Source organism: Pollicipes pollicipes, unplaced genomic scaffold, assembly GCF_011947565.3.
Source record: "Pollicipes pollicipes isolate AB1234 unplaced genomic scaffold, Ppol_2.1 Scaffold_3087;HRSCAF=3621_pilon_pilon_pilon, whole genome shotgun sequence".
Taxonomy (NCBI): Eukaryota; Metazoa; Arthropoda; class Thecostraca; order Pollicipedomorpha; family Pollicipedidae; genus Pollicipes; species Pollicipes pollicipes.
Window position 1 is genome coordinate 29,026,543 of NW_023596225.1, and position 24,972 is coordinate 29,051,514.

Here is a 24,972-nt window from a genome sequence, read left to right on the forward strand (position 1 = left end):
GCGGCTGCGGCGGCGTTCGGAAACCATCCCGGGGGATAGTTTGATCCACACCGGAGCACATGTTAACGGTCGCTGAATGTCACGCGTAATTTAAGCGTCATTCATTATCGGAGCTAAAACACCCTTTAAGATATCCCCCTTGTTCAGGGAGACCTGTCGTCATTAACGAACCAAGAAGCCTAAATAACCGTATCATTCTCGGGTAGCTTGCAGGTGCTGTTCCTGGGCCCTGTTTGACTGATGTTTTGAAAAGATCTCCAGAAGTTAAGCGAAACCAATGACTTGGAAGGCCAAAACGAACCAATGACTTGGAAGACCATACTGAGTCAGCAACACGGTGTGGAACCGAAAAATGCGTGTTGTTGCATTTGTCAAGCGTTTGACACCTAAACGTATGCTCGTTAGTTAAGTTACTAGAATACTGGAGTGAAAATCGAGACAACAAATGAACTTGTCCGTACCGTAGACATGGAAGCCAACCCTTTATCCGTGCAGTGCAGTCAGAACCAATCACGTCTATGTGTTTCAAATGCGTCCTGAATCAGTTGGGTTAACGACCGGTAATGAGAAAATCCGTTCCCTTGCTGGCAACTCTAGCAGACTTTTGTAGCGATCGCGTTTCGAATGATTTACTGAAAACTTACCCAGTTTGAAAACAAAGAAGATAAGCAATTGCGCTAACCTACTCATATGAACCACCGGGTTTTCGAGTACGCTTTCTGACCTCGATGTGATGCATTATGCGAAGCCGTTGGAATGGAGTGATCTTCAATGCGCAATCAATGTTCAAAAATTGCTTCAGAACTATGCGCGTCGCAAAAAAACAAACAGCCAAGTATTTAATAACTGAGTCAGTGCTGTCTTATTTCATTTTTGGTGAAGACTCATGGGAGCTCCTAAATGAACTGACCGGTAATGTAAAATGCGCCGCAATGTATGTTATTTTCCATTAGATCTGTATCAAAACAATTCACATTGCAAGCAGGTAACTATTTTGGGACATTCCAAAAAAAAAAACAGAATGTCCGTTGTCCTGATTTGCGCCAGCCTTCCATGGGGAAATCAGGTCATTACGCCCAAACACAATGCATCTAATATTGACTCTTTTGTGCTGGTGTTGCACTATAACCGTAGGGTTTCTACCGACTGTGCGATGTTTCCACCCGGCATCGAACCAGGTGTCTTTCGCATGTTAGCTGGATGTGATAACCACAATACCTCGGAAACAGGTGATGCTACCTGACAAACCAACCGGTCGGGGGACAGGGGCCGGCCGACTGATTTCAACCTGACTAGCTCTCCGGGAGCGGGTCCACCCCAAGTAAAGGGCGACCTGTCGGTCAGTGATGGCGCCCAACTATTGACGTCATTTTGGGATACCGCAGGGGCTGTAGCTCAAGTGGTAGAGCGCTCGCTTAGCATGTGAGAGGTACGGGGATCGATACCCCGCAGCTCCAAATCGTGAATTTTAGCGTTTACATGTCGACAGAGACGTCGGGCCTTATGCCATGAAAAATGGCACCAAAATGTTTCTGTCAAAAGATGTGGAGATCGGACTGTGCGGGAGATGTATTTGCCCGCCTGGCAAATGGCGAGGGGCAGTGCCCAGCTTGTCCCTCGGGTTGTGCTGCCTCTGGGCGCGTCAGTAAGGTGGGTACGCGCGGCTTCTACGTGACACACACACACACACACACACACACACACCACACACACACACACACACACACACACACACACACACACACACACACACACACACACACACACACACACACACACACACACACACACACACACACACACACACACACACACACACACACACCACACACACACACACACACACACACACACACACACACACACACACACACACACACACACACACACACACACACACACACACACACACACACACACACACACACACACACACACACACACACACACACACACACACACACACACACACACACACACACACACACACACACACACACACACACACACACACACACACACACACACCCGACAGCGATTTTGCATCTTCGAGCTCGTCGAGGGTAGGAGCCTTTTCAGGGTCCCCAATAAAACAGCATATATGCGGCGCACGTCGGAACTGATTCATGGTCGTAGGGTAGAGAAATGGCGTGATGTTAACCAAGGAGAAACGAGTGCGACATCGTCCGATGGACGCCTAAACCAGTAAGAATTAAGACATCGCCTTGCGATCACAAAACTGGCTGATGCAACTGGCAGGTGGTGAGATAATGAAGATAACGGTTAGCTGGCTTGTCCAAGAGAACTTCGTCATCAAGTCCTAGCCCACAACATGAAGACCATTGTCGAACAATTGGGCAAGTGCGAAGTCACTACATGGTAGCCTTAAGGTGATGGGCAATCCAGGGAAATGTTTCTCCAACCAACTCAATGAAGTCCGTGCCATGTACGATGTCATGCCGCCTTAATTGGGCCATTCTGATTTCAACTTGCCGAGAGATGGCGGCAGCGGTGCTGGACGTGTTTGCGGAAACAAATATCGTGTTCATTCGTGCTTTGACCCTTTTTCATAGTCTCCATTCATATTTCTCCGTGAGTCTAACATGTTTACTTTTATTCACATTTTCGGTTTCGGTATGATTCTTAGGTTAATCGATTACGGGCGTTATTCCTGTAATGACCATTAATCATGCCCAACTTCTTGCATTATGTAGCACAACACGTGATTGGAAACTGGCGATGTCATCCCATCCTAATTTATGCACTGTTAGCTAGCTTTATGTTGGCCTTATATAACAACCGTACCGTTTCTACAAGCTAATCTATGCTTCTATGCTTCAACTTCAACAACTATGCTTCCGCCCGGGATCGAACCGGGGGCCTTCCGCGTGTTAGGCGGATGTGATAACCACAACACCACGGAAACGGCTGATTGCCCCTGATAAGCCGGCCGATCAGGAGACAGGAGCCGACCCACTGAGCTCGGCATGTCCAGCTCTTTGAGAGTTGTGTGCGTGTCCGTGTGTGTGAGTGTGAGAGAGCAGGGCCCACTCCCGTCCAAGCCTGGCACTCTCTTCTATGTTTGGCTTTCAGCCTCCCGTTTTTTTTTTTACGTACTTCTATCAATGGGTAGTAACGTTACTTCCACGACAAAATGCCGCATGGAAATAGAACGTGAGCGTAAAACACTTCCACAAATGTTCGTTTGGAAATATATGTGTACATTGCAGCGGGTTGCGCGCTGCGCTTTGCAATGGTTTTGTGAAATTTGACAGCACTTTCTTTATGGCTTCGTAGGGTGCCCTCGGGGCTTGTGAAAAGAGTGCAAGTGATCGTGGAGCTCTGTAACGCTTCGTGTTGCCGTGAATCACTGTTGCAGCCTTCTGCAACTTTTTGCAACAAGCTGAAAAATTGGCCTTAAGTATCCTCAACGTGTAGCAAAAACACTGAAGGTGGTTTTAGGGCGCTCCCTACATCCGTTAAGCAGTGAACTGCTTTATCAACATTCTGCAACCTTTGCAGCAGTTTCAAAAATCCTCTTGTATGAGCTCTTGTGCCCTAGAAGACCACTGAAGGTAGTTTTAGGACACTGACTCGCTTCGTTATGTTCATAATCTTTTCATTTGATGCTGGGAATATCATCATATGTTCAGGTAACCTAGCCGTCTTGCAAAGAAACTGCACTCGATGGTTAACTGCTCGGGATGTAGGGTGAGGTTGAGGTTAGGGACATAATCATATCAAGAGGAGTCCGTAGAATGCTTCTCCGCTGCCACACCCGTATAACATGAATTGGATTACGAACGACCTGTTGGGTATCTAGCCTACTTCCCACAAGATGTCTTGGGTTTCGACATTACTTGGCTTTAAATACAGCTTTAATTCGTATATCCCCACCCTATGCTGAGTTGCCGTTGCTTCCACTGGTCCTTGAAATATATGAACTTGCTTGCCATGCGTTCGTTTCGTCCCCCGCCCTCTACAATCATACGCCACATTCATTAATGGCATCGGTTATCGTCTTCAGCTCAACAATTTTGTCCTGCTAGTCTCCTCCAGTTTCACACGGTCGAGATGAAATTAAAACCTCCTCACAACGACACGTCATTTTTTTCACGCCAGGCGTTCGGGTTCAATTGAGTGAGGAGTAAAGGCGTATAACTATACGTCCTTTCTACCAATACAGGAGGCTCTCATCCCTAGTATCGCCCAGATAGCGTCCTGCCCCTGAGGAAAGCCTGTCTTCCCTAACAACCACAAAGCGATTTACTCGCTGGGATTTTATGCCGCCTTTGCCGAGTGCGGCATGTTTCGCAGACGTCTTTACGAGAAACCTGTGATGATTATGAGTCGCACCTTCCACATAGTCTTATGAGTACCGTTTGTGTATAATGATAGCTCCGCTGGCTGGCATCCCCTCCTTCCTAAATGGCACCAGCCTTTCATTGTAGTCACTTCTGCCCTGAAGGTCCAATGTTCCGCCTCCTTGATTCGCAAAGTTACCAATGTCGGCAAACATCGTGGTCATGGAAGCCCTGCATACATGGTCGTCTTGGGCCTCACACGCCCGCTAGGCTGTTACAAGTGTGTCCAGATTGTGCCGTTGGCTTACCTCTGAAAGCCTGAAAACATCTAGAGGATGTTAATTTCCTTTAACATCGAAGAAGGCCTTCGAAATCCGAATTCATCACTACACCTTAACATCAAAAGCGCAATAATTTGTGACATTTGTTTATCTAAGCGCTCCCCATTTAACCATCACTTTCAAATTTCGTGATCGATACATTGCATTTGAATCCAAGTCATAACATGGTTTATTAACATACTTGTCATGCCCGGCTCAATAAAGCCCAGTTAATAATTTCCAGTGAAATTCACATGATTCGCACGCCCACTCACGCGCATGTCACATCACATCATGTCGTGTTGAAATGGCATCATGCCCGCAATTTCTGTGCGAAAACTCTCAGTGACTTAAATGCTGTATTCCATTGAGAACGTGAATTGGCCGTTATCAGTTAGTTGCGATATGATCTAGAGAGGTTAGTTAGGGCAATTTCTGGTCCGGCTTGGTTTTGAACGCAAGATCCTGAAATTTGGGAATCGACACGTTACCGCCCTCGGCACGGAATGCGTAATGGGTGCTGTTTCTGTGATCATAGGAATGCTTATCTTGCTTCGCTGCCGTCGTCGGGATTAAAGGAAATGGTTCACTTTTGAAAGTATTGAGGTAAGAATTAGACGCGATGGAATAAGCTCACCTGTAGCTATCAGAGTGGTTTAAGTGAAAAACACTGCCTCAAAGAAAGCTCCACTCTCCAGTTAATATGGTCCTCAATATTTCATCGTTTCGCTGGGTCATGCAACGTCTGTATGAAAACAGGGGGCCTGCCAAACTGGCCGAGCGAAATTGCCACCGTAGTGCACGTTTTGGCTCACTTGTAGTACTTCAAATGGTCGAGAGGTGTCGTGCTAATCGACGCGTCGTTGAATATTTCAATTTTGTATTTCATCCGATCCATTCCGACTCATCGGAAATTGTATGACTTCACTAAAATTGACGGAAGGCTGTGGTCAGGAGCTACGGGCTTATTTTACTCGCGAAGCGGCTGGTTACTGCGATGCGTATGGGTATTGATGTAGCTTGATGAGGGAAATGGCGCACATTGCACACCATTCTTACATCATCGGGCCGTTCTTCGGCAGCAGCACGAATCTTTATGGAACCCTGGAATCGTGAATTGTCATGGGACACGTAGCTACTTGCTTGCAATGCGCACTGTTTTTATACAGATTTGATGGAAATAACGCAGATTACAACGCATTCTTTATTACCAGTCAGTTAACTTAGGACCTACCATGAGTCTTCACGAACAGATGGACTAAGAAAGCATTGATTCTGTGATTAAATATTTGACTTTTTGCGACGCGCATAGCTCTGAAGCAATTTTGGAACAGCGAACGTGCATTGAAGTTCAGTCTATTTCAACGGTTTTGCACAATGCATCACATCGAGGTCAGAAAGCGTACTCGAAAACCCGGTAGCTCATATGAGTAGGTTGGCGCAATTGTTTATCTTATTTGTTTTCAAACTCGGCAAGTTTTCAATAAATCATTCACAACGCGATCGTTGTAAAAGTCTGCTGGATTTCTCAGCGAGGGAACGGATTTTCTCATTACCGGTCCTCAACCTAACTGATTCAGTACACATTAACCTAACTGATCCAGTACGCATTTGAAGCATATAGACATGATTGCTTCGCACTGCACTTCACGGAGAAAGAGTTTATTTCCATGTCTACGGTGTGGACAAGTTTATTTGTTTTCTGGATTTCCGTTCCAATATGCTAGTTATTAAAAAACGAGCGTATGCTAAGGAGTCAAACCATGAATGAATGCATTGACAAGCATGTTTCGGTTCTTCGCCGTGTGGCTGACTCAGTATGGCCTCCCGGGTATTGGTTCGGTTCTGCCTAACTTCTCGAGACGGTTTCAACGCATCAGTTAAACAAGGCCCAGGAATAGCACCTGCAAGCTACCCGAAAATGATGCGGTTAGTTAGGCTTCTTGGTTCGTTAATGGCAACAGGGCTGCCTGAACAAGGGGAGGATATCTTAAATGGTGTTTTAGCTACGATAATGAATGGCGGTTAAATTACGCGTGACATTCAGCGACTGTTAAAATGTAATGCCCAAGACTGCCAAGACGGCGTAATGAAAACGGAATATATCGGCGAACCTCAACTTGAATGGGATTTTCTAGACAGAAATAGAGACCGGACGAACTAAACAAAGTTTTCCCGCATCTCTTGGCTTTTGAAAGCAATGGCAAGCCAGGCCTTCTCCACATCATATCATGCAAACATAAAGCCGTTTTCTTCGTGCACCCGGGAGGATTAAACGATTTGGAAAATTGCTGCAAAACAAATATTACGTGAGAACTGTGGAATAGGTGACGGCTCTGATTCAATTATCAATTATATCAATCAGATTTTTTATCTAAAGCAAGGAATGCCAGCCCCTGGTTGGAATTGGGAATCATGCCAAGTGCATTGGGAATCATGACAAGTGGTTAAAATTAATTGGCAGTAACGGCAAATCCAACGAAACCTCTAGCCGGTATTTAGATATTGTTACCTGTAGGAAGCGATGTGTTATGTTGCCTTCCAGCTGTAAACTAACTTCGGGTAAAGTAAATCGCGCTTGTCGAAGCGTCAAGTTTATTACACCGACAAATGGTAGCTATGACTATACTCCTGATCATTGATAGAGCGAGCCCCTGACATGTACGAAAACCTGAGCTTTTCTTGTTTAGAAGCAGGTCATGGTTGCGTGTCAAGCGAGCAAGACTGAATTGAGGGGCAACCAGACCCGTATGGTTGGGTGGCTGTGTCACCAGTGGTTTAAGAAAGTGGAAGACACGCAAAATATTTAAATCATTTAAAGTTTTCGTTAGTTATCTTTTATTTATTTAGATAAGATTCGTGCAAGAGACGCAAGAGAGTGACTGAGTCTCAATTAGCATCATCACGACGCAGGTCCTGCGCCGTAACAACCAACATAGTTACGTTACGTGCTGTGTCGCAACCAATGTACCAGACATATTGAGCAAGTGTACGTTCATACAAACCAGAGTAACAAAAAGGGACAGCTGATCCATACGGCCAGTCGTGTGACTGGACTTTGTCGTGTTCAAGGTAACAATCTGATCATATATGACATGTTTGCCTGCTGAAAGTCACAGAAATAAGAAAGCAAACTCAGGTCAGGTGGACGTGGACCACACATGTAATAGCTTCCAAAAGTTGGCTCAGTATACTGTGGTACCTGTCTGCAGCTGCTGGCAGAAAATACCAACATTCATGGGGGATTAGTAGGTGACTCATCATGAAGGAGTGACTGGAAATGAGCTGGAACTGAAACAAAGTACTATCCCTTATCGAACTGTCGACAATACGTGCCAATTGGGGCACATGGCTGCCTTAAGCAGGTCCATACTTGCAAAACGGTATTATGTTTTTCATACATCCTCATGAGTATGCCCCATCCCCTTTTTCGATTCTAATTTGGAGAAGGGACAACTTCTTTATTAGAATGGAGCCAATAAAACTATAAATGTTGGGCATTAAACCTAAGAGCATCTTAACTAATATTTGCACGTTATCATCGATTCGGTTGACTGAGTATTTCACCATGGGAGATTAGCTCAGGACAGATGCAAGGAACCTTAAAGTACCGTCGATGGCTATGATACCATAAGGACGAAGCAAGATAAGCATTCCTACAATCACAGAACCAGCACCCGTTATGCATTCAATGACGAGGGCGGCAACATGTCGGGTCACAATTTTAAGTATCTTGCGCTCAAGACCAAACGGGACCAGAAATTGCCTTGACTGCTCTCTATAAATTCTATTGCACTAGCTGCTAACGGCGGATTCACGTTCTCAATGTAATAGAGCATCGAAGCCCTTGAGAGTTTTTACAAAGGAAGCACGGACGTGATAGCATTTTAACATGACATGACGTAACGTAATATGGCGTTACACACACGATTGGGGATTACAGGGGGGATCCAATTCACGTTGATGCCATTGAAAATTATTAATAAAGTGAACCGGGCATTATTAGGCTGTTGCTAAACCATGTTATGACTTGGATTCGAATGCAAGGTATTGATCAAGAAATTTGAAAGTGATGGTTGAGTGGGGAGCGCATAGATCAAACAATGTCACAAATTATCTAACTTAAGTGTCAAGGTGTAGCGGCCATTTCGGCTTTTGAAGGGTTTACTCCATGTTAAAGGAAATTGACATCCTCTCGATGTTGTCAGGCTTTCATAGATAAGCTAACGACACAATCTGAGCCCTTTTGAGACAACCTAGCGGGCGTGTGAGGCCCAAGGTGACTATGTATGCAGGGCTGCTATGACCATGATGTTTGCCGACATTGGTGACTGCGAATAAAGGAGGCGGAACATTGCACAGTCAGGGCAGAAGTCATTACGATGAAAAGCTGGTATCACTAAGGAAGAAGGGGATGCCAGTCAGAGGAGCTATCATTATACAGAAGCGATGCCCATAAGACTTTATGGAAGCTGCGACTCATAGTCATCACAGGTTTCTCGTAAAGACGTTTGAGAAAAATGTCGTACTCGGCAAATGCGGCATAAAATCCCAGCAAGTAAATCACTTTGTGGGTGGTGTTAAGGAAGGCAGGCTCTCCTTAGTGGCAGGACCCTACCTGAGCGATACTTAAGATGAAGAGCCACTCCGGGCCACAGGATAACAGCGTATTACCTGTGAGCTGTTGTCATGCTTTTTGCCAGCTGAAACTGGCATAGTCTGGGTGGCTCTTATAAAACAGGGACGGTGCCCACTAGATGTTGTGGAACTTGGGACTCGGTGCAGTCATCACATATTTCTAGTAAAGACCTTTACGAAAGATGTGCGCGGTGAACACGACATAAGATCTCAGCCAGGAAATACCTGTGTGAAGGGCAGGCCGTCCTCAGGGGCAAGGGCACTACCCGGGCGACACTAAGGATGAGAGCCTTCTGCATTAGCGGGAAGGACGCGTAGTTATATGCTTTCACCGTTCACCGAAGTGAGCCCGAACATCTTGTGTGAAAGGGCATGACGTGTCGAGATGAAGAGTAGTTAACATTGCAAACGTGTGTTCAAGGGTCTTAAAAACCTAATTTGACAGCACATCGGTCAATAGCACTCCATCTCGATCCTGTGTGCCACCGGTGGGGACAAGTGGAGCAAAATTGTGGAGCCGAAGTTGATTAGCGGCATCACGAATGAATGCAGCGTGTGATTATAGGGGGGTGGGGGTGGGGCGAATGCATGTCATTGTAAGCAGGTTGTTAGATTATAAGGGCCGGTGGGAGCAACGGCAACTCAGCATAGGGCAGGGATGGACGACTTAAAGCTATTTAAAGCCAATTACTCTTGAAGCCTAAGACACTCTGCGGGGAGTGGGCTAGATGCCTAACAGGTCGTTCGTACCCAATTAGCGTCATAAGGGTGTAGCAGGGGAGAGCCATTCCACGGGCTCCCGTCGATATCATTATGTCCCTAACCTCAACCTTGTGCTACATCCCGCGCAGTGAAATGTTTATGTGTCCCACACGGAATTGGCCGGCCTCACACTTGCATATAGTCTGAAAAGAGCACTGGGTGCGGTGCTCAATTACTGCAATTACTGAGTGCAGTTTCTTTGCAAGACAGCCAGGCTACCTGAACATATGAGGCCATTCCTTGCATCAAATGAAAGGAGAATGAACCTATTAAAGCAAAGTATTGTCCTAAACCTACATTCAGTGGCCTTCTAAGGCACCAGAGCTCTTACGAGAAGATTTCTGAAAATGTTCCGTAAGTTGCACAGCGTTGAAAATGCAATTCACTGCTTAACGAATGTAGATAGCGCCCTAAAACCGCCTTTAGTGTTTTTGTTAGACGTTAAAGATCTTGGCGGCCAATTTTTCAGCTGGTTGCCAAAAGTTGCAGAAGAATGCAAGAGTGATTTACGGTTACACGAAGCGTCATAGGACTCCAGGATCCTCTGCATTCTTCTCAAAAGGCTTTTCACAAGGTCATACACAAAATGCTGCCAAATTTCTCAAAACCATTGCAAAGCGCAGCGCGCACCCTCCTGCAACGTACACATACATTTCGAAACGAACATTTGCTAAGGTGTTTTACGCTTGCGTACTACTTCCATGCGCACTTTTGTCGTGGAACCAATGTCAATACCCAGGGATGGCAGTACGTAAAAAATGGGGGGGGGGGGGCTGAAAGCCAAACTTGGAAAAGAATGCCAGGCTTGAAAGGGAGTGGGTTCTGCTCTCTCACACTGAGATAGGCGGATGAAATCTATCATGCATCTAAATCGGATAACGTGATATTGGACAGGGCGTCGCCCCCCCCCCCCCCCCATACAGCGTCTGCGTGGAGGGCGCAGCGTATCCAGGTTTTGGTCCGGAGTGAGCTTCTGCACGGCCGGCCATGTGGTAGTTTTTAAGCGTTTGCGCAAGTTTACTTAACGTTCGGATTTGATTTCTCTTTTAGGGTGTATCTGATGCCTTTTATGATGAACATTTACCAAGTATCTAAGTTCTATGTTTATCCATTTTGGCCAATAGCCCGCTCAAAATGTATCCCGTTCGGCGGGTTGCCGATGGGCACATGTAGCAGCGCTATATACCAATTTAGCTTTGTTGGGTACCTATCCAGGGGCTTTCGAAAATCAAAGCAGTAATCTGGAGCTGCGGGGTATCGATCTCCGTACCTCTCACATGCTAAGCGAGCGCTCTACCACTTGAGCTACAGCCCCGGCGATGCTCCAACAAGACGTCAATAGCTGGGGCGCCATGGCTGACCGACTGACCAGCGTTCACTTGTGGTGGACCCGCTCCCAAAGAGCTGAACATATCGAGGTCAGTCGGTCGGCTCCTGTCTCCTGACCGGCCGGCTCATTTCGAGCGTTTAGCTGTTTCCGTGGTGTAGTGGTTATCACATCCGCCTAACACGCGGAAGGCCCCCGGTTCGATCCCGGGCGGAAACATCATTTAGATTGAAGAAAAGCCACCGATGCTGTATAAGCCCAACATCAAGATGATATCAGCAGATATGTTAGGATGGGACGCAGTCACGCTTGTGGTACATGATGAAAAAAGTTGGGCATGACTACTGGTCGTTACAGAAATGACACGTGTAATCGATTAACATAAGAGTCGTACGATAACTGAGAATGTGAATAAAAGTAAACATGTTAGACCCACGGACAACTATGAAAAAAACACCATGAAAAGGGTCAAAACACGCACAAAAACGATATTCACTTCAGCAAACAAATCCAGCGCTGCGAACCACCACCTCTCGGCAAGTTCAAGTAACGATGGCCCCATTAAGACGGCACGACATCGTACACGGTACGGACTTCAATGAATTGGTGGAAGGAACATTTCCCTGGAACGCCCATCACCTTAAGGCTACCATGCAGTGACTTCGCACTCGCCCAATTTTTCGACAGTGGACTTCATGCTGTAGGCTAGGCCTTGAGCACAAAGCCCTCTTGGACAAGCCAGCTAACCTTTATCTTCATCGTCTCACAACCTGCTAGTTGTAGCAGCCAGTTTTGTGATCGCAAGGCGATCACTGCATTTTTATTCGTTTAGGCGACCATCGGACGATGTCACACTCGTTTCTCCTTGGTCTCCATCACGTCATTTCTGTACCCTACGACCATGAATCAGTTCCGACGCGCGCCGTATGTATGCTATTCCAATTGATGACCCTGAAAAGGCTCCAACTCTTGACGAGCTCGAAGAAGCGATATCGCTGTCGGTTGTGTGTGTGTGTGTGTGTGTGTGTGTGTGTGTGTGTGTGTGTGTGTGTGTGTGTGTGTGTGTGTGTGTGTGTGTGTGTGTGTGTGTGTGTGTGTGTGTGTGTGTGTGTGTGTGTGTGTGTGTGTGTGTGTGTGTGTGTGTGTGTGTGTGTGTGTGTGTGTGTGTGTGTGTGTGTGTGTGTGTGTGTGTGTGTGTGTGTGTGTGTGTGTGTGTGTGTGTGTGTGTGTGTGTGTGTGTGTGTGTGTGAACGTCGTAGTGTGAGTTTTGGTGAGTGTAAGTGCACAGAAAATGGAAGCCTTGTTTGTCAAGATCTCTCTTTGGTACTAGCGAGAAGCACTGGCAGGACGCAGGTCTGCACTGGTGTTAATTATCAGGGCAGCAGTAAGAAATCTGCCGCATCAGCCGACCTCTCAGAACGGACATTACGTGCATTCTGTTTTGCTTTGCTTTTCTTTTACTCATTACCTTGTAACAGTTAATTCATGTATCCTGAAGAGAATCTGTTAATTAGTCGCTTCTCCCTTTTCAAGTTGGTGACATTCTTATTCCTGGTTACGTGGAAGCTGCGCGTTTGCTGGAAGCTGGAAGCTGCGCGAAGCAACCTTACGGACACGCCCAGAGGCAGCACAACCCGAGGGACAGGCGGGGAACTGCCCCCTCGACATTTGCCAAGCGGGCAAATACATCTCCCGTGCAGTCCGATCTCCACATCTTTTGACAGAAACATTTTGATGCCATTTTTCATGGCATGAGCCCCGACGTCTCTGTCGACATGTTAACGCTAAAATTCACGATTTGGAGCTGCGGGGTATCGATCCCCGTACCTCTCACATGCTAAGCGAGCGCTCCACCACTTGAGCTACAGCCCCTGCGGTATCCCAAAATGACGTCAATAGTTGGACGCCATGGCTGACCGACTGGTCAGCCTTTACTTGAGGTGGACCCGCTCTCGAAAAGCTGGTTATGTCAAGGTCAGTCGGCCGGCTCCTGTCCCCCACCCGGCTGGTTTGTCAGGTAGCATCACCTGTTTCCGAGAAATTGTGGTTATCACATCCGGCTAACACGCGGGAGGCCCCCGGTTCGATCCCGGGTGGAAACATGGTGTAGTCGGTAGAAACCCCACGGTTATAGTGCAACACCAGCACGAAAGGAGTCAATATTAGATGCATTGCGCTCGGACGTAATGACCTGGTTTCCCCATGAAAGGTTGGCGCAATTCAGGACAACGGTTGTTCTGGGTTTTTTCTCGAAATGTCCAAAACTAGCTACCTGCTTGCAATGCGCACTGTTTTGATACAGACTTGATGGAAAATAAGTACATTGCGACGCATTCTATATTACCGGTCAGTTCATTTAGGAACTTTCATGAATGTTGTCTACCAGTGAGAGTGAACTACCAGTGGGTGAGTCACGAAAAAATAAAATAAGAAAGCACTGACTCTGTGATTAAATATTTGACTGTTTTTTTTGCGACGCGCATAGTTCTGGAGCAATTTTTGAACAGTGAACGCGCATTGAAGATTACTCTGTTTCAACGGTTTCGCATAATGCATCACATCGAGGTCAGAAAGCGTGAACCAAACCCGGTTGATCATAGGAGTAGGTGAGCGCAATTGCTTATCTTCTTTGTTTTCAAACTCGGTAAGTTTTCAGGAAATCATTCGGAACGCGATCGTTGTAAAAGTCTGCGAGATTTGTCAGCAAAGGAAGGGATTTTCTCATTACCGGTCGTTTACCTAACTGATCCAGCACGCATTTGAAGCATATAGACGTGATTGCCTCGGACTGTACTTCACGTAGAAAGAGCTGACTTCCATGTTTACGGTATGGACCAGTTTATTTGTTGTCTGGATTTCCAGTCCAATATCTTAGTAACTTAACTAACGAGCATGTGATAAAGTGTCAAACGCTGAGTGAGTGCAACGGCATGAATGTCTCGGTTCTTCGCCGTGTGGCTGATTCAGTATGGCCTCCCGGGTATTGGTCGGTTCTGCTTAACTTCTGGAGATGGTTTCAACGCAGCAGTCAAACAGGGCCTAGGAACAGCTCCCGCAATCTATTCGTGAATGACGCGGTTACCTAGGCTTCTTGGTATGTTAATGACAACAGGGCTACCTGAACAAGGGGGGATATCTTTAAGGGCGTTTTAGCTCCCATAATGAATGGCGGTTAATTTACGCGTGACTTTCATCGACTGCTTAAGATTTAGCGCCCAGGACTGTCGGGACGGCGTAATGAAATCGGAAAATATCGGCGAACTTTCACTTGAATGGGTTTTTCTAGACAGAACTAGAGGCGGGACGAACTATACAAAGTTTCCCGAATCTCTATGCTTTTGAAAGCGATGGTAGACCAGGCCTTCTCCGCATTAGATCATGCAATGCATAAAACCGTTTGTGTCGTGCACCCGGGAGGATTAAACGATGTGGAAAATTGCTGCAAAACAAAGATTACGTGAAAACTGTGGAAAGAAGTAAGGACTGTGATTCAAATATCAATTACATTAATTCGATTCTTCTATTCAAAGCAAAGGATGGCAGCCCGTGTTTAAAATGCATTGGGAATAATGCCAAGTGGTTAAAATGCATTTTGAATAATGCCAAATCTAACGCAACCTTTAGCCGGCATTTAGACATCGTTGCATGTTAGGAAACAATCTATTTATTCTATTGCCCTTCAGCTATGAACTAACTTCGGGGAAAGTAAATCGGTCTAGTCGAAGCGTCAGGTTCATTACACCGACAAACGGTAACTATCACTATACTCCTGAGCATTGATGGGACGAATCCCTTACACTGTAGGAAAACCTGAGCCTTACCTGTTTAGAAGGTCATCGTTGCGCGTCAAGCGAGCTAGACTGGGCTGGGAAGCAACCAGCCCAGGAGGGCCGGATGACTGTGTCACCAGTGATTAAAGGGAGTGCAGGAGATCGAGACATTTAAATGATTTAGAATTCAATTAAAATCACTTATAATCTATCCAGATAAGATTCGTGCAAGAGACGCAAGAGAGTGACTAAGTCTCATTCAGTATTTCTACGACGTAGGTCTTGCGCCGTGACAACGTCGGCATGTGAGGGGTAAATTGTGAGGCACATGCTACGCCACGTGCTGTGCTGAATGAAATGTACTTAACATAATGAGCAAGTGTACGTTCATACAAGCAGAGCAGTAAAAAGGGACAGCTGATTCATACGGACAGTCATATGACTGAAGGCTGCTGTACATAGGTAACAATCTGATCAGATATGACATGTCTGCCTGTTGATCAGTCACCACAGGTTTCTCGTGAAGACGTTTGCGAAAGATGTACTCGGCAAAGACGGCATAAAGTCCCAGCCAGTAAATCGCTTTGCGGTTGGCATTAGGGTAGACAGTCTCTCCTTAGGGGCAAGACCCTACCTGGGCGATACCAAGGATGAAGAGCCACTCCGGGCCACAGGATAACAACGTATTAGCTGTGCGCTGTTATCATGCTTTTTGCCAGCTGAAACTGGCATAGTTTGGGTGCCTCTTATAAAACAGGGACGGTGCCCACTAGACGTTGTGGAACTTGGGACTCGGTGCAGTCATCACATATTTCTCTTAAAGACCTTTACGAAAGATGTGCGCGGCGAACACGACATAAGATCTCAGCCAGGAAATACCTGTGTGAAGGGCAGGCCCTCAGAGGCAAGGGCACTACCTGGGTGACACTAACGATGAGAGCCTCCTGGATTGGCGGAAATGACGCGTACACTTTTACCGTTTACCGAAGTGAGCCCGAAAGCCTCGCGTGAAAGAGCATGACATGTCGAGAGGAAGGGTAATTAACATTACAAACGTGCGTTCAAAGGTCTTAAAAACCCAATTTGACAGCATGTTGATCAATAGTACTCCACCCCGACCCTGTGTGCCACCGGTGGGGACAAGTGGAGCAAAACTGTGGAGCCAAAGTTGATCACCGGTATCACGAATGAATGCAGCGTATCATTATAGGGGGTGGGGGAGGGCGAATGCATGACATTGTTAGCAAGTTTTTAGATCATAAGGGCCAGTGGGAGCAGCGAAAGATCAGCATAGGTTAAGGATGGTCGAATAAAATTTGTATTTGAAGCCCATTCTTGTTGAAGCCTAAGACAGGCTGCGGGGAGGAGGCAAGATGCCCAACAGGTCGTTCGTAACCCAACTCGTGTTGTACGGGTGTGGTAGCGGAGAACCATTCTGTTGACTCCTCTCGATATAATTATGTCCCTAACCTCAACGTCACCCTACATCCCGAGCAGTGAAGTACCTATGTGTCTCACAAGGTACTGGCCAACCTCACACTTGCATATGGTCTGAAGAAAGCACAGGGTGCAACACATTACTGAGTGCAGTTTCTTTCCAAGACGATCGGGTTGCCTGAACATATGAGGACATTCCTGGCATCAAATGAAAAGAGCATGAACATATCGAGGCAAGTCAATGTCCTAAAACTACCTTCAGTGGAGTTCTAAGGCACCAGAACTCTTGCAAGAGTATTCAGGAGAATGTTGCAAAAGTTGCAGTATCTTGCAATAGAAGTATACTGTTTAACGAATCAAGATAGCGCCCTAAATCCACCTTCAGTGTTTTCTTAGGCATTAAATATCCTGAAGGCCAATTTTTATAATTGTTGTAAAGAGTTACAAAAGGTTCCAAGAGTGATTTACGGTAAAACGAAGCGTTAAGAAGCTTGAGGATCACTTGCATTGTTCTCACAAGGCCCCTCACGAAGCCATAAAGAAAATGTTGTCAAATTTCTCAAAACCATTGCAAAGCGCAGCGCGCACCCCGATGAAACGTACACATGCATTTCCAAAAGGACACTTGCGGAGGTCTTTTGCGCTCACGTACTGTCATGCGCATGCGCACTTTTGTCCTGGAACCAACGTTACTGCCCTGGGATGGAAGTACGTAAAAAATCGGGAGGCTGAAAACCAAACTTAGAAAACAATGCCAGGCTTGGAATGGAGGGGTCCTGCTCTCTCACGCTGAGATAGGCGAATGACATCCAGCATGCAACTAAATCGGATACCGTGATATGGAACGGGACGCCCTCCATACCGTGTCTGCGTGGAGGGCGCCGCGTATTCAGGCTTTGGTCTGGAGTGAGCCTCTGTACAGCCGACCATGTGGTAGCTTTTAAGCGTTTGCGTAAGCTTACTTAACGTTCGGATTTGATTTTTCCTTTTAGGGCGTATCTGATGCCTTTTATGATGAGCATTTACCAAGCATCTAAGTTCTATGTTTATCCATTTTGGCTAATGACCCGCTCAAGATGTATCCCGTTCGGCGGGTTGCCAATGGGCACATGCAGCAGCGCTATATACCAATTTAGCTTTGTAGGGCACCCCTCCAGGGGTTTTCGAAAATCAAAGCAGCGATTTGGAGCTGCGGGGTATCGATCCCCGTACCTCTCACATGCTAAGCGAGCGCTCTACCACTTGAGCTACAGCCCCGGCGATTCTCCAACATGAACTCAATAGCTGGGGCGCCATGGCTGACCGACTGGTCAGCCTTCACTTGTGGTGGACCCGCTCCCAAAGAGCTGAACATATCGAGGTCAGTCGGTCGGCTCCTGTCTCCTGACGGGCCGGCTCATTTCGAGCGATTGGCTGTTTCCGTGGTGTGGTGGTTGTCACATCCGCCTAACACGCGGAAGGCCCCCGGTTCGATCCCGGGCGGAAACATCATTTAGCTTGAAGAAAAGCCACCGATGTTGCATAAGCCCAGCATCAAGATAGCTGACAGCAGATCTGTTAGGATGGCATGACGTCACCCGTTCCAGTCACGCTTTGTGCTACATGATGAAAAAGGTTGGGCATGACTACTGGTCGTTACAGAAATGACACGTGTAACCGATTAACCTAAGGGTTGTATGATAACTGAAAATGTGAATAAAAGTAAACATGTTAGGCTCACGGATAAATATGGAAAAACACCATGAAGAGGGCCAAAATACGCACAACAACGATATTTGCTTAAGCAAACAAATCCAGCACTGCTATCACCACCTCTCGGCAAGTTCGATGGCCCCATTAAGACGGCACGACATCGTACACGGTACGGACTTCAATGAATTGGTGGAAGGAACATTTCCCAGGAATGCCCATCACCTTAAGGCCACCATGCAGTGACTTTGCACTCGCACAATTTTTCGACAGTGGACTTCATGCTGTAGGCTAGGCCTTGAGGACAAAGCCCTCTTGGACAAGCCAGCTAACCTTAATCTTCATCGTCTCACAGCCTGCTAGTTGTAGCAGCCAGTTCTGTGATTGAAAGGCGATGCCTTAATTTTATTGGTTTAGGCGCCCATCAGTCGATGTCGCACTCCTTTCTCCTTGGTTAACATCACGCCATTTCTGTACCCTACGACCATGAATCAGTTCCGACGTGCGCCGCATATATGCTGTTCCAGTGGTTACCCTGGAAAGGCTCCTACTCTCGCCAAGCGCGAAGACGTAGAATCGCTGTCGGTTGTGTGTGTGTGTGGGTGGGGGGGGGGGGTGGGGGGGGTGGTGTGTGTGTGTGTGTGTGTGTGTGTGTGTGTGTGTGTGTGTGTGTGTGTGTGTGCGTGTGTGTGTGTGTGTGTGTGTGTGTGTGTGTGTGTGTGTGTGTGTGTGTGTGTGTGTGTGTGTGTGTGTGTGTGTGTGTGTGTGTGTGTGTGTGTGTGTGTGTGTGTGTGTGTGTGTGTGTGTGTGTGTGTGTGTGTGTGTGTGTGTGTGTGTGTGTGTGTGTGTGTGTGTGTGAACGTTGTAGTGTGAGTGTTGGTGAGTGTACGTGCACAGAAAATAGAAGCCCTGTTTGACAAGACCTCTCTTTGGTACTCGCGAGAAAGACTGGCAGGAGCCAGGTCTCCACTAGTATTAATTATCGCGCCAACAGTTAGAAATCTGCTGCACCAACCGACCTCTCAGAAACGGCATTACATGCATTCTGTTTGGTTTTGCTTTTTATTCATTACTTTGCAACAGTTAATTCATGTAACCTGAAGAGAAGAGAAGAGTAACCCTTCATTCATCGCTTCCTCCCTTTCAAGTTACTGACATTCTTATTCCTGGTCACGCAGAAGCTACGCGTGCCAACCTTACGGATGCGCCCAGACGCAGCACAACCCGAGGGACAAGCGGGGAACTGCCCCCTCGCCATTTGCCAAGCGGGCAAATACATCTCCCGCGCAGTCCGATCTCCACCTCTTTTGACTGCAACATTTTGACGCCATTTTTCATGGCATAAGCCCCCACGTCTCTGTCGACATGTTAACGCTAAAACCCACGTTATGGAGCTGCGGGGTATCGATCCCCGTGCCTCTCACATGCTAAGCGAGCGCTCTACCACTTGAGCTACAGCCCCTGCTGTATCCCGAAATGACGTGAATGGTTGGGACGCCATGGTTCACCGACTGGTCAGCCTTCACGTGAGGTGGACCCGCTCCCGAAGAGCTGGTCATGTCGAGGTCAGTCGGCCGGCCCCTGTCCCCCGACCGGCTGGTTTGTCAGGTAGCATCACCTGTTTCCGAGGTATTGTGATTATCACATCCGGCTAACATGCGAAAGACCCCCAGTTCGATCCCGTGTGGAAACATCGCGTTTTCTGTAGAAACCCTCCGGTTATAATGCAACACCAGAATATAAGGTGTCAGTATTAGATGCATTGTGTTCGGACGTAATGACCTGATTTCTCCGTGAAAGGTTGGCGCAATTCAGGACAACGGATGTTCTGTTCTTTCGAAATGTCCAAAACTAGCTACCTGCTCGCAATGTGCATTGTTTTGATACAGCTTTGATGGAGAATAACATGCACTGCAAATGCATTCTATATTACCGGTCGGTTCATTTACGAACCTCCATGAGTCTTCACGAAAAATGGAATAAGAAAGCGCTAACTTTGTGGTTAAATATTTCACTTTTTTGCGACGCGCATATTTCTGAAGCAAATTTTGAACAGTAAACGCGCATTGAAGATCACTCTATTTCAACGGTTTCGTATAATGCATCACATCGAAGTCAGAAGCCCTGCTCGAAATCCCGGTGGGTCATATGGGTAGGTTAGCGCAATCGCTAATTTCATTCGTTTTCAATCTCCGCAAGTTTTCAGTAAACCATTCGGAACACGATTGTTGTAAAAGTGGGCTAGATTTGCCAGCAACGTAAGGAGTTTTCTGATCACCAGTCCTTAGTCCAACTGGTTCGGTAAGCATTTGAAGTATATAGACATGATTGCTCCGGACTGCACTTCATGGAGGAAGGGTTTACCTCCATGTCCACGGTATGGTATGGACAAGTTCATTTGTGGTCTTGATTTCCGTTCCAATATTTTAGTAACTCAACTAACAAGCATACGCCAAGGTGTCAAACGCTGAATGAATGCAGTGACACAAAGTTTTTGGTACTTCGCCGTGTGGCCGATTCCCTGTGGCTCATTGCAGGTTCTCCTTAGGGGTAGGATGCTACTTGGGCGATACTAAAGATGAAGGGTCACTCCAGGTCACAGAACAACAACGTACTAGCTGTACCTTGTGACAGGGTCTCTGCCGGCTGAAACTGGCATAAACAGTCCGAGTGGCGCTTATAAAACAGGGACGGTGCCCACTAGTGTTTGTGGAACTTGCAACTCGGTGCAGTCACCCCCGTAAATGAATGCAGCGTATGATTATAGCGGGCGGGGGGGGGGGGGGGGTGGCGAATGCATGGAATCGCAAGCAAGGCGATAGATTATAAGGATAGTGGAAGCAACGGCAGCTCAGCAGAGGGCAGGGATGGACGAATTAAAGCCGTATTTAGAGCCAATTAATCTTGAAACCTAAGACACTCTACGGGGAGTGGAGCTAGATGCCCAACAGGTCGTTCGCGGCCATTTCGTGTTATACGGGTGTATCAGGGGAGAACCGTTCCACGGGCTCCTCTCAATATCATTATGTCCCTTACCTCAACCTTGTGCTACATCCCGAGCAGTGAAGTATCTATGTGTCTTACAAGGTACTGGCCAACCTCACACTTGCATCTAGTCTGGAAAGAGCACTGGGTGCAGCAATTACTGAGTGCAGTTTCTTTGCAAGACAGCCAGGTTACCTGAACATATGAGAACATTCCTTACATCAAATGAAAGGAGGATGAGCATAATGAAACAAGTTGTTGTCCTAAAACTACATTCAGTGGCCTTCTAAGGCGCCAGATCTCTTAAAAGATAATTTTTTAAACGTTCCAAAAGTTGCACAGCGTTGAAAAAGCAACTCACTGCTTAACGAATGTAGATAGCGCCCTAAAACCACCTTCAATGTTTTTGTTAGACATTAAAGATCCTGAAGGCTAATTTTTCAGCTTGTTGCAAAAAGTTGCGGAAGACTGCAAGAGTGATTTACGGTTACATGAAGCGTCATGGAGCTCCAGGATCACTTGCATTCTTCTCACAAGGCTTCCCACAAGGCCATAAACAAAATGTTGCCATATATCCCAAAAAACATTGCAAAGCGCAGCGTGCACCCGCCTGTAACGTACACATACATTTCGAAACGAACATTTGCTAAGGTGTTTTATGCTCCCGTACTACTTCCATGCGCACTTTTATCGTGGAACCAACGTTGCTACCCAGGGATGGAAGTACGTAGAAAAGATCGGGAGGCTGAAAGCCAAACTTGAAAGGAATGCCAGGCTTGGAAAGGAGACGGTCTTGCTCTCTCACACTGAGGTAGGCGGATGAAATCCAGCATGCAACTAAATCGGACACCGTGATATGGGACAGGACGCCCTCCATACAGTGTCTGCGTGGAGGGCGCAGTGTATCCAGGCTTTGGCCCGGAGTAAGCCTCTGCACGGCCGACCATGTGGTAGTTTTTAAGCGCTTGTGTAAGCTTACTTAACGTTCGGATTTGATTTCTCCTTTTAGAGTGTATCTGATGTCTTTTATTATGCGCATTTATCAAGGATTTAATTTCTAGACTATTAATTTTGGCCAATGGCCCCCGCAAGACGCATTGCGTTTGGCGGGTTGCGAATGGGCACATGTAGCCGCGCTATATTCCCATTTGGATTTGTAGGGTACTTTTTCAGGGGAGTGTTAAAACCATACTCAACGATTTGGAGCTGCGGGGTATCGATCCCGTACCTCTCACATGCTAAGCGAGCGCTCTACCACTTGAGCTACAGCCCCGGTGGTTCTCAAATATGACGTCAATAGTTGGCATGTAATGGCTGACCGACTGGTCAGCCTTTACTTGAGGTGGACCAACTCCCGAAGAGCTGGACAAGTCGAGGTCAGTCGGTCGGCTCCTGTCTCCTGATCGGCCGGCTCATCAGGAACCGTCAGCTGTTTCCGTGGTGTAGTGGTTATCACATCCGCCTAACACGCGGAAGGCCCCCGGTTCGATCCCGGGCGGAAACATCGTTAAGCTTGTAGGAACGCTACGGTTCTTACATAAGACCAACACAAAGATAGCTAACAGTACATAACTTAGGATGGGATGACATCGGCCGTTTCCCATCACGATTTGTGCGACATAATGCAAGAAGTTGGCATGACTATTGATCATTCCAGAAATAACGCGGGTAATCGATTAACATAAGAATCGTACCATAACCGAAAATGTGAATAAAAGTAAACATGTTAGACTCACAGACAAATATGAATGGAGATTACGAAAAAGGGTCAAGACACGAACAAACACGATATTTGTTTCCGCAAACACGTCCAGCACCGCTACCGCCATCTCTCGGCGTTGAAAAAATGACCCAATTAAGGCGGCATGACATAGTACATGGCTCGGACTTCATTGAGCTCGATGGAGGAACATTTCCCTGGAATGCCCATCACCTTAAGGCCACCATGCAGTGACTTCTCACTCGCCCAATTGTTCGACAATGGACTTCATGCTGTGGGCTAGGCCTTAAGGACGAAGTCCTCTTGAACAAGCCAGCTAACCTTATCTTCATCGTCTCACCACCTGCTAGTTGTATCAGCCAGCTCTGTGATCGCAAGGCGATTCCTACTTTTTTATTGGTTTAGGCGACCATCGGACGATGTCACACTCGTTTCTCATTGGTTGACATCACGTCAGTCCTGTATCCTACGACCATGAATCAGTTCCGACGCGTGCCGTATATAGGCTGTACCGCTGGTGACTCTGGAAAGGCTCCTACTCTCGACGAGCTCGAAGACGCGGAATTACTGTCGGTTGTGTGTGTGAACGTTGTAGCGTGAGTGTTGGTGAGTGTAAGTGCACAGAAAATAGAAGCCCTGTTTGACAGGATCTCTCTTTGGTTTTCGCGAGAAGGACTGGCAGGAGCCAGGTCTCCACTATTATTAACGATTACGCCAACAGTTAGAAACCTGCTGCACCAACCGACCTCTCAGAACGGACATTACATGCATACTGTTTTGTTTTCTTTTTTACTCATTTCTTTGCAACAGTTAGTTCATGTAACCTGAAGAGAATCCCTTCATTCATCGCTTCCCCCTTTTCAAGTTGGTGACATTTTTATTCCTGGTCACGTGGAATCTGCGCGTACCAACCTTACGGACGCGCCCAGAGGCAGCACAACCTGAGTGGCAAGCGGGTAACTGCCCCCTCGCCATTTGCCAAACGGGTAAATACATCTCCCGCGCAGTCCGATCTCCACATCTTTTGACAGAACCATTTTGATGCCATGTTTCATGGCATAAGCCCCGACGTCTCTGTCGACATGTGAACGCTAAAATTCACGATCTGGAGCTGCAGGGTATCGATCCCCGTACCTCTCACATGCTAAGCGAGCGCTCTACCACTTGAGCTACAGCCCCTGCGATATCCCAAAATGACGTCAATAGTTGGACGCCATGGTTCACCGACTGGTCAGCCTTCACGTGAGGTGGACCCGCTCCCGAAGAGCTGGTCATGTCGAGGTCAGTCAGGCGGCCCCTGTCCCCCGACCGGCTGGTTTGTCAGGTAGCATCACCTGTTTCCGAGGTATTGTGGTTATCACATCCGGCTGACATGCGAAAGACACCCGGTTCGATCCCGGGTGGAAACATTGCGTAGTCTGTAGAAACCCTACGGTTATAGTGCAACACCAGCACAAAAGAGTCAATATAAGATACATTGTGTTTGTACGTAACGACCTGGTTTCCCCTATGGAAGGCTGGCGCAATTCAGGACAACGGATGTTCTGGGTTTTTTTCCTCAAATGTCCCAAACTTTTCCAAATTCTGTTTCTTGGAATTCCAAATATTTCCAAAGTTCATGTTGTCATTTGCATGAACGAGGGCAAATAAAAATGCTAGATTTTTAGGCGGCCGATGTCATACTGTCGTGGTCCAAGTCTCTATGAATGTCAGCTTAGTTATTTTCAACACAAATTGATTTTAAAACATCAGAAAGCTGTTCAGAAGCCACATTAACCAACGAAATTTTTTGAACATGGGTTCAAAAGTTTCATCATAAAAGCCATCGATAGAAAGAGTATCGATGTTAATGACTACAGGACAGCCTACGAAATTCATTGCTTACCTAGTTGCAATTTGTTGCTTCCGGCTGTCCAACTAAGCTGCCGTCGTCGGGATTAAAGGAAATGTTTGCATAAGAAATGTTTCAATTTTGTGTTTTCAATTTTGTGTTTTCAAATGTTTTCAGGACTGCCGTCTC

At 46.8% G+C, this 24,972-nt stretch overlaps 2 non-coding genes across 2 annotated transcripts; both read left to right on the forward strand.

Moving 5' to 3' along the window:
* The first annotated feature begins 11,497 nt into the window (after positions 1–11,497).
* On the forward strand, positions 11,498–11,570 carry TRNAV-AAC (transfer RNA valine (anticodon AAC)). Its single transcript has one exon. It is a non-coding gene; the product is annotated as a tRNA-Val (tRNA).
* Positions 11,571–22,663: 11,093 nt separating this feature from the next.
* Positions 22,664–22,736, forward strand: TRNAV-AAC (transfer RNA valine (anticodon AAC)). The gene has a single exon. It is a non-coding gene; the product is annotated as a tRNA-Val (tRNA).
* Positions 22,737–24,972: the final 2,236 nt, after the last annotated feature.